This window comes from Spinacia oleracea, chromosome 2 (genome assembly GCF_020520425.1).
Source record: "Spinacia oleracea cultivar Varoflay chromosome 2, BTI_SOV_V1, whole genome shotgun sequence".
NCBI classification, from domain to species: Eukaryota; Viridiplantae; Streptophyta; class Magnoliopsida; order Caryophyllales; family Amaranthaceae; genus Spinacia; species Spinacia oleracea.
The window spans coordinates 46,307,706-46,313,889 of NC_079488.1; the positions used below are offsets into that span (position 1 = coordinate 46,307,706).

General features: G+C 34.6%; 1 long non-coding RNA gene across 1 annotated transcript; it reads right to left on the reverse strand.

The window, feature by feature from the left end:
• Positions 1 to 412: 412 nt before the first annotated feature.
• LOC130467845 (uncharacterized) lies at positions 413 to 4,995 on the reverse strand. Its single transcript, XR_008927797.1, has 2 exons — positions 4,446 to 4,995; positions 413 to 650 (listed from the first exon to the last, which is right to left on the reverse strand). It is a non-coding gene; the product is annotated as an uncharacterized lncRNA (long non-coding RNA).
• Positions 4,996 to 6,184: the final 1,189 nt, after the last annotated feature.

Below are 6,184 nucleotides of genomic sequence, written 5' to 3' on the forward strand. Positions count from 1 at the left end.
CTTTTTATAGGCAACACTTTTAACTTATGGCAACAGTTATTCAACAACTTAAGCCAACATTTACACATTTAAGGCAACTGTTTTTCCAACTTAAGGCAACACTTATTAGTTTGGTGTTGGTAGAAGTTTAAAACTAACGCAACACTTTCTTATACTTATGGTAACACATCCAATTATATTTATAGCGACGCTTTCTATTGAGTGTATGGCAACGCTTTTGGTTTGGATTATGACAACGCTTTCAATTAAGTTTATGGCAACGCTTTCATTTGAGTTATGGCAACGCTTTCAATTCATTTGAGTTATGGCAACGCATTCAATTGGTCTAAAGCTGCTTCTCAAATGGATTTAGTTATCCATATATATGTAAAAAGTATTACCTGCATATAATAAGATTTTCATAACAAATAAGTTCAAAAAATGTATACATTTCAAATAGCTTAATTTCATAAGCATAATATCTGTTACAATTGTTTGAATAGTAAAAAAAATATAGGTTCTAAAACTAAATCCATTAAATTAAAAAAAAATCCTGCGATCACTGTCCGATAACTTTATTTTTCAAAACATATATCATATTCATGTGCCAAAAACCCTACGAATCTTCACACATTTTAAGTAGCTTGTAATTCTTGAATATATGCACCATCCTGCACAATAAACAAATCAAGTGTGACACATAAGAAACTTATTATCAATGAAATTCATATACGTAATAAAAAAGAAGCTAAAATGAATGACTAAAGCTAAACCTTAGGAATAATGGGTAAATGGCAACGTTTTTCATTACCCAATGATTCATGTAAATTTATCAAGACTCAAATTGTACACCCTTATATATTACAAAAGTTTGTAACATCAAATGATAGTGAAAGTGGAAAATCCGACAGAATTTCATTTAAAATTGAACTATCCACAAAAATGGAACTAATTAAACTATTTCCAAATCCATATGACGAATAATTTCAATCCAACATGAACAATTTTGAAACAATAACAAATCAATGAAGAAAAATAAGGTATAAACAAAATAAGTTCAAATAAGTTAAATTCAGTTATTCAGGTCAAAACATAGCCTTACTATAACTAATTTGTACTTATCAAACTTTATCCAAGCTTATTGGTTGTAAAATGAACTTATCCCTAACTAGAACTTAACCAAACTTAGATTGCCTAAATAATTTTTAAAGGATGAAAAGAACAAGGCCTCTAATTCGTCAAACAATATTAGAAAATTGCCTAAATTATCTAATATCGGAACTTAACCAAACTTATATTGCCTAAATAATTTTTAAAGGATGAAAAGAACAAGACCTTTAATTCGTCAAACAATATTAGATAGAGAAAACACATAGCTAATGATAAGGGTAAAACATCATTAATAAAAATAAATAAAATATAAGAAACAATAACATAGCAATTATTGATATTTGTCACTAGGACAAGGAAATGAAAAAGATCAGAAATAGTAACAACTTCATATTATAGGAAACCCGATGAGACACTTGAGAAGGGAGAGTTCAAAAGGATCACATAGGCCCTGTTCGGCAAAATTAGCGGTAGCGGGTAACGGTTAGCGGTTGAGTAGCGGGTAGCGGTTAGAGTAGCGAGTAGCGGTGAATAGTAGCGGGTAACGGTTAGCTGTCAAAGTAGCGGGTAATTAATATGAGTGTTCGATAAAATTAGCGGTTGATATTATAAAATAAAAATAAAAGCTAGAATATTATTTAAAACTTTATTATAAATTTGTCAAAAGCTACCCGCTATCTTAAACGCTACTAATTTTAACGTTTGACAAAAGCTACTCAACCGCTAACCGCTACCTAAATCGCTACTTTACCAAACACTTACAAATTTTACAAGTAGTGTCTTGACTAGGTCAAAACGCTACCCGCTACCTCAAACGCTACCGCCGAACACGCCCATAATTAAGAAGCACAATATGAGTACAGTTGATACTAAGGGACAAAGAAATGTGAATTCTTGTTTTTTATGTACTTTGGGTGTACCTATTGGTCAATGCATTTTCCAAAACATAATTTGACATTGAATGTGACCAAAGAAGAGAGCCAGAATAGGCAGTACAAGGGTACAATTATAAACAGAACATATTACATTCAGATTTTGAAAACAAATAACGGCATAAACTAAAGAAACATGACACATTCGAGTGATTCAACAACAATAGAAAGAAAAATAATTAAGGACATAGGACTATAGGAGGCAACATTTACGAATATGAGGATCTGAAAATTTCCATACTGTTCAGGAGATGTTGGTTGCCCCAACTGTGGCCAAGTATGTAATTTCTTTGAACTCTCATTTTAACTAAAATTTCAATAACTTCATAATTGCATCGTAACAGAAACTCGCCTTTGAAGAGTATAATGAATTATTGCACAAGGATGCTGCAATCATGATTATCAAGGTTTGTCTGATTTTTGCAGTTAGTGAGAAATCATGTTTTCAAGTTTGATCACTAAAAAATATTATTGTTTCTATATGACCTTCTGCCCCCTCCCCAAAAAATTAAAAAACCCTTATGTAGGGTGTTTTAGAGGCGGAAGACTATTACTGGTGACAGATCCTGGCACCGCAAAAATTACATGAGTTTAGATGTTGCAGACTAAGCTTAATGACACTTAATTCGCTACTGTTTGACTCACATGCACATGAAGACTTCAACATAACCCTATCGATGCTATTAATACTACGACCCTTGTATAGGAAGAGAGAGAGAGAGAGAGAGAGAGAGAGTCTAGGACGGATATCGACACGCTGCCTGAAATCATAACTGAGGTTCAGAACACAAAGGACTATGTGGCTGAGTGATGCAGATGATTTTGCAATGAGTGTAGTATTTTCCAGCCCCCATAAAAACTGTACTTTTAGTCTAGTTATCTTCTTTCCCTGCTTACATAATCATGCTGGGTTCTATGAAATATTGTTTGGTCATGTAGAAAACAATGGTCTCATAATGAAGGTAAGTTTGAAATTATTCAACTACATATCTGGTGTTGTACCTCGTTCGAGTGGCCATACCCCTGGCTGAATAAGCAAAATCTAGACACAATACTAATGATGAGAAAGAACTAAGAGCTATTGGGTCTTAAATTATTTGGTTTAACATATTTCAACTTTGACCTATACACTACCAGTCTACTATTGGCTGAATATTAGTCTGTTGTACTCATTTCATGTCCTTTGTGGATGTACGTCAATACATATCCTGTGGAAAATGTGTCCTTTGGTTTACTTGCTTAGCCCATTGAAGATTAAAACTGGCATCCGCCAGTGGATCAACCACCAACAGAAAATATTAGGTTGAAATACATAAACTTTATGTCTTAATACATTTACACCAGTGGATGGAAGACTCTAAGTGACATGACCTAGGCCAGTCCCCATCTCTTCTAAAATAGAAAAATCAAGCTAAGCTCTTTCATCCTATGTATCTATGGGTTTGTAAATTTTGTTGGCATGGTATTTGATAGTGAGACACGAGGTACAAAAAGGCAGTAAGGTTGTCTGCCGCTAAACAACACCAACAAAACAAGAAAGAAACCAATTCCAATCGTCAAAAGCACCAACATCACTATAACAACGGTATAGACTAGAGCAAATAAAATTGCAACTCAACATTATCACCAAACAACCAATTGATCAAGACAACAAAAGAAAGAAACAGAGCTTCAGCAGAGCAATTATTTACTAAATAACCCAGTCTGTGAGTCTGTACCCACTGAATCACAAACGAATGATTGGAACACTATTATTTCTGCCTAGATCAGACGGTCATTTGCTTAGCATTATTTTCAAGATTTTTCTCGTTTTTCATTTTCTAGGTAGACTCAAAGAGCAGTCGAACTTTTGCAATACTCCGTTCAAACCAGAGGCGGCTTCAGCTTGCGTCAATTAAAACAGTGATGTGCTTAAAACGCACATCACATGCTAATATCGGAAATTTAGATGGAGAAAGTACAGGGAGCAAGGGGATTAATATGGGGAAATTCTAAGACAATTTGCATACCACTGTTATAAACTATTTAGAGACACAGATGGGGAGAAAGTACAAGCTGAAGAACGCTAAACATAGGAACTTATCAACAAAAATGAATGTAATGACTAATTGACTTGGTATCTTTATACACCCTTTGAAACAAACTCGGATCTAAATTAGTTGTATTGATCAATCTTCATTATCTACAAAGCATGACGAACAATCTACTCTAACTCCCTCCACAAATAATTACACATTATAGATTTTAATCCAAAATAACCCATTGGAATCAACAAATAAAAGCAATGATGAAAATCAACCAAAATCCCTAATTAACCTAATTCCCTAATAGAACCCTAATTTAGCTATCAAAATCACACAAAATTATTTAATTCGAATTGCTTAATAACTTGAACCAAAATGGAAGAGATGCATACTAACTAACCTTGTTCTTCTCGCTAATTCAGAAACTCAATTTGATAATTTATCTGCATATCCAACTCAGAGTCCCAATCGCCAATTTAGAAGCATCAATCTCCAATTCCCCAATTACCCTACTTGCCTACTAGAACCCTAACTTAGCTCTCAAAACCACACAAAAAAATATTCAATTATAATCGCTTGATAACTTAACCAACAAAATCGTAAAATTTAAGACCAAATTCAAAGAGATACATAACAACTAACCTTATTCTTCTCGCTAATTCAGAAACGAAATTTGCCAATTTTTCTGTATCGCCAATTTAGAGTCCCAATCGCCAATCCAGAAACATTAATCTCCAATTCGCCTGCTTCAAGCAACGATGATGAAGAGATTAAAGATCAGCGACGAGGAGGGCGGAAGATAACGCAGAACGTGAGAGCAAAGGGTTTTGGTTAGGGTGAAACAAAATCGTGAAAAAAATGCGGAGGGAAACCAAAATACCATAGCTCTATATTGTAATTGTTTAATAAATCTATTTTTTATTTTTTCTATTTAACTTATTAGAAGAAAAAAAAACTGTTGCACTATCTCATCAAAATACCATAAAACTAAAAAGTGTTGTAATAAAATTATGATAATATATAATTGTTGCCATAGTTTTTCTATAGAGACGTTTTTCTAAAGTCAAAGTCTACTCAAACTAATAATTATTTAAGTGTTGTAATAGGTATGATATAGCAACGCCAGTAAAACTGTTGCATAAAAGGGCGTTGTTATAACCATTTTTTCTTGTAATGAATCCAACGGGTTGAAACTCCCCTGAAATAACACAAACTCAATTCCCGAATTCCAATGGGTTGAAAGTCCCTAGAAATAGTACAAAATCCAATGGGTTGAAATTCCCCTAAAATAGTCCAAGTCCAATTATGGGTAGAAACTCCCTAGAAATAGTACAAATCCAATTTCCGAGTTCTATTCCCGGGTTGAAACTCCATTGAAATAATGCAAATTCAATTTCTACATTCTCATCGGGTTGAAATTCCCCTAAAATATTCCATGCTCTATGTTGGGTCGAAACTCCCTCTGAATATGCAAAATCCAATGGGTCAAAATCCCCTTTCAATATCTCGAGCTCTAATATAAGGAGGAGGCCTCCACAAGAGAATGAAGCTCCTTTCAAATATTTTCAATGGGTTGAAAATCCCGAATACAAATACAAAACCCAAAATTCCGAATCTTCGGAGTGGAACTTAGAGTTAAGTATAAGTCTCATTCATAGCATGCATATCATATCATGTGTCGGGAAGTCGAAGTTCTAAATTCAAGTCATGTGATAACTAGGTGCTCGGACTCATTTTCTCAAAATCCAATTCAAGATGACTTAATTGGCAACGGCTGTAGCAGAGCTCTATGAACGTGTTGAAGAAGCCGAGGCTCGCATAAGGGGTGTCGAAGACAATAAGGAAACCCTTTCCATGCTGTGGGTCCTTTCGAGGTAGAGGAAATATTTCATAACCAGAGGCCCGTGCCCTGCCGTGTGCAACCAGATGAAAATTCAGAGTACGGTTTATTACTGGATTACCTCAAGAAGATATTTGTGGGATATGGGCCAGCGACGATGAAGACATATACCACGACCCTCCTATTGAGAACATCTCTGACGATGAATGTCAGGAAATCGTGATTGTCGATTGGTACTTGGACACTAAGGCAGAGAATAATGTTCAGGTCATGACTCGATCCGGCCGCATTCAAGAGCC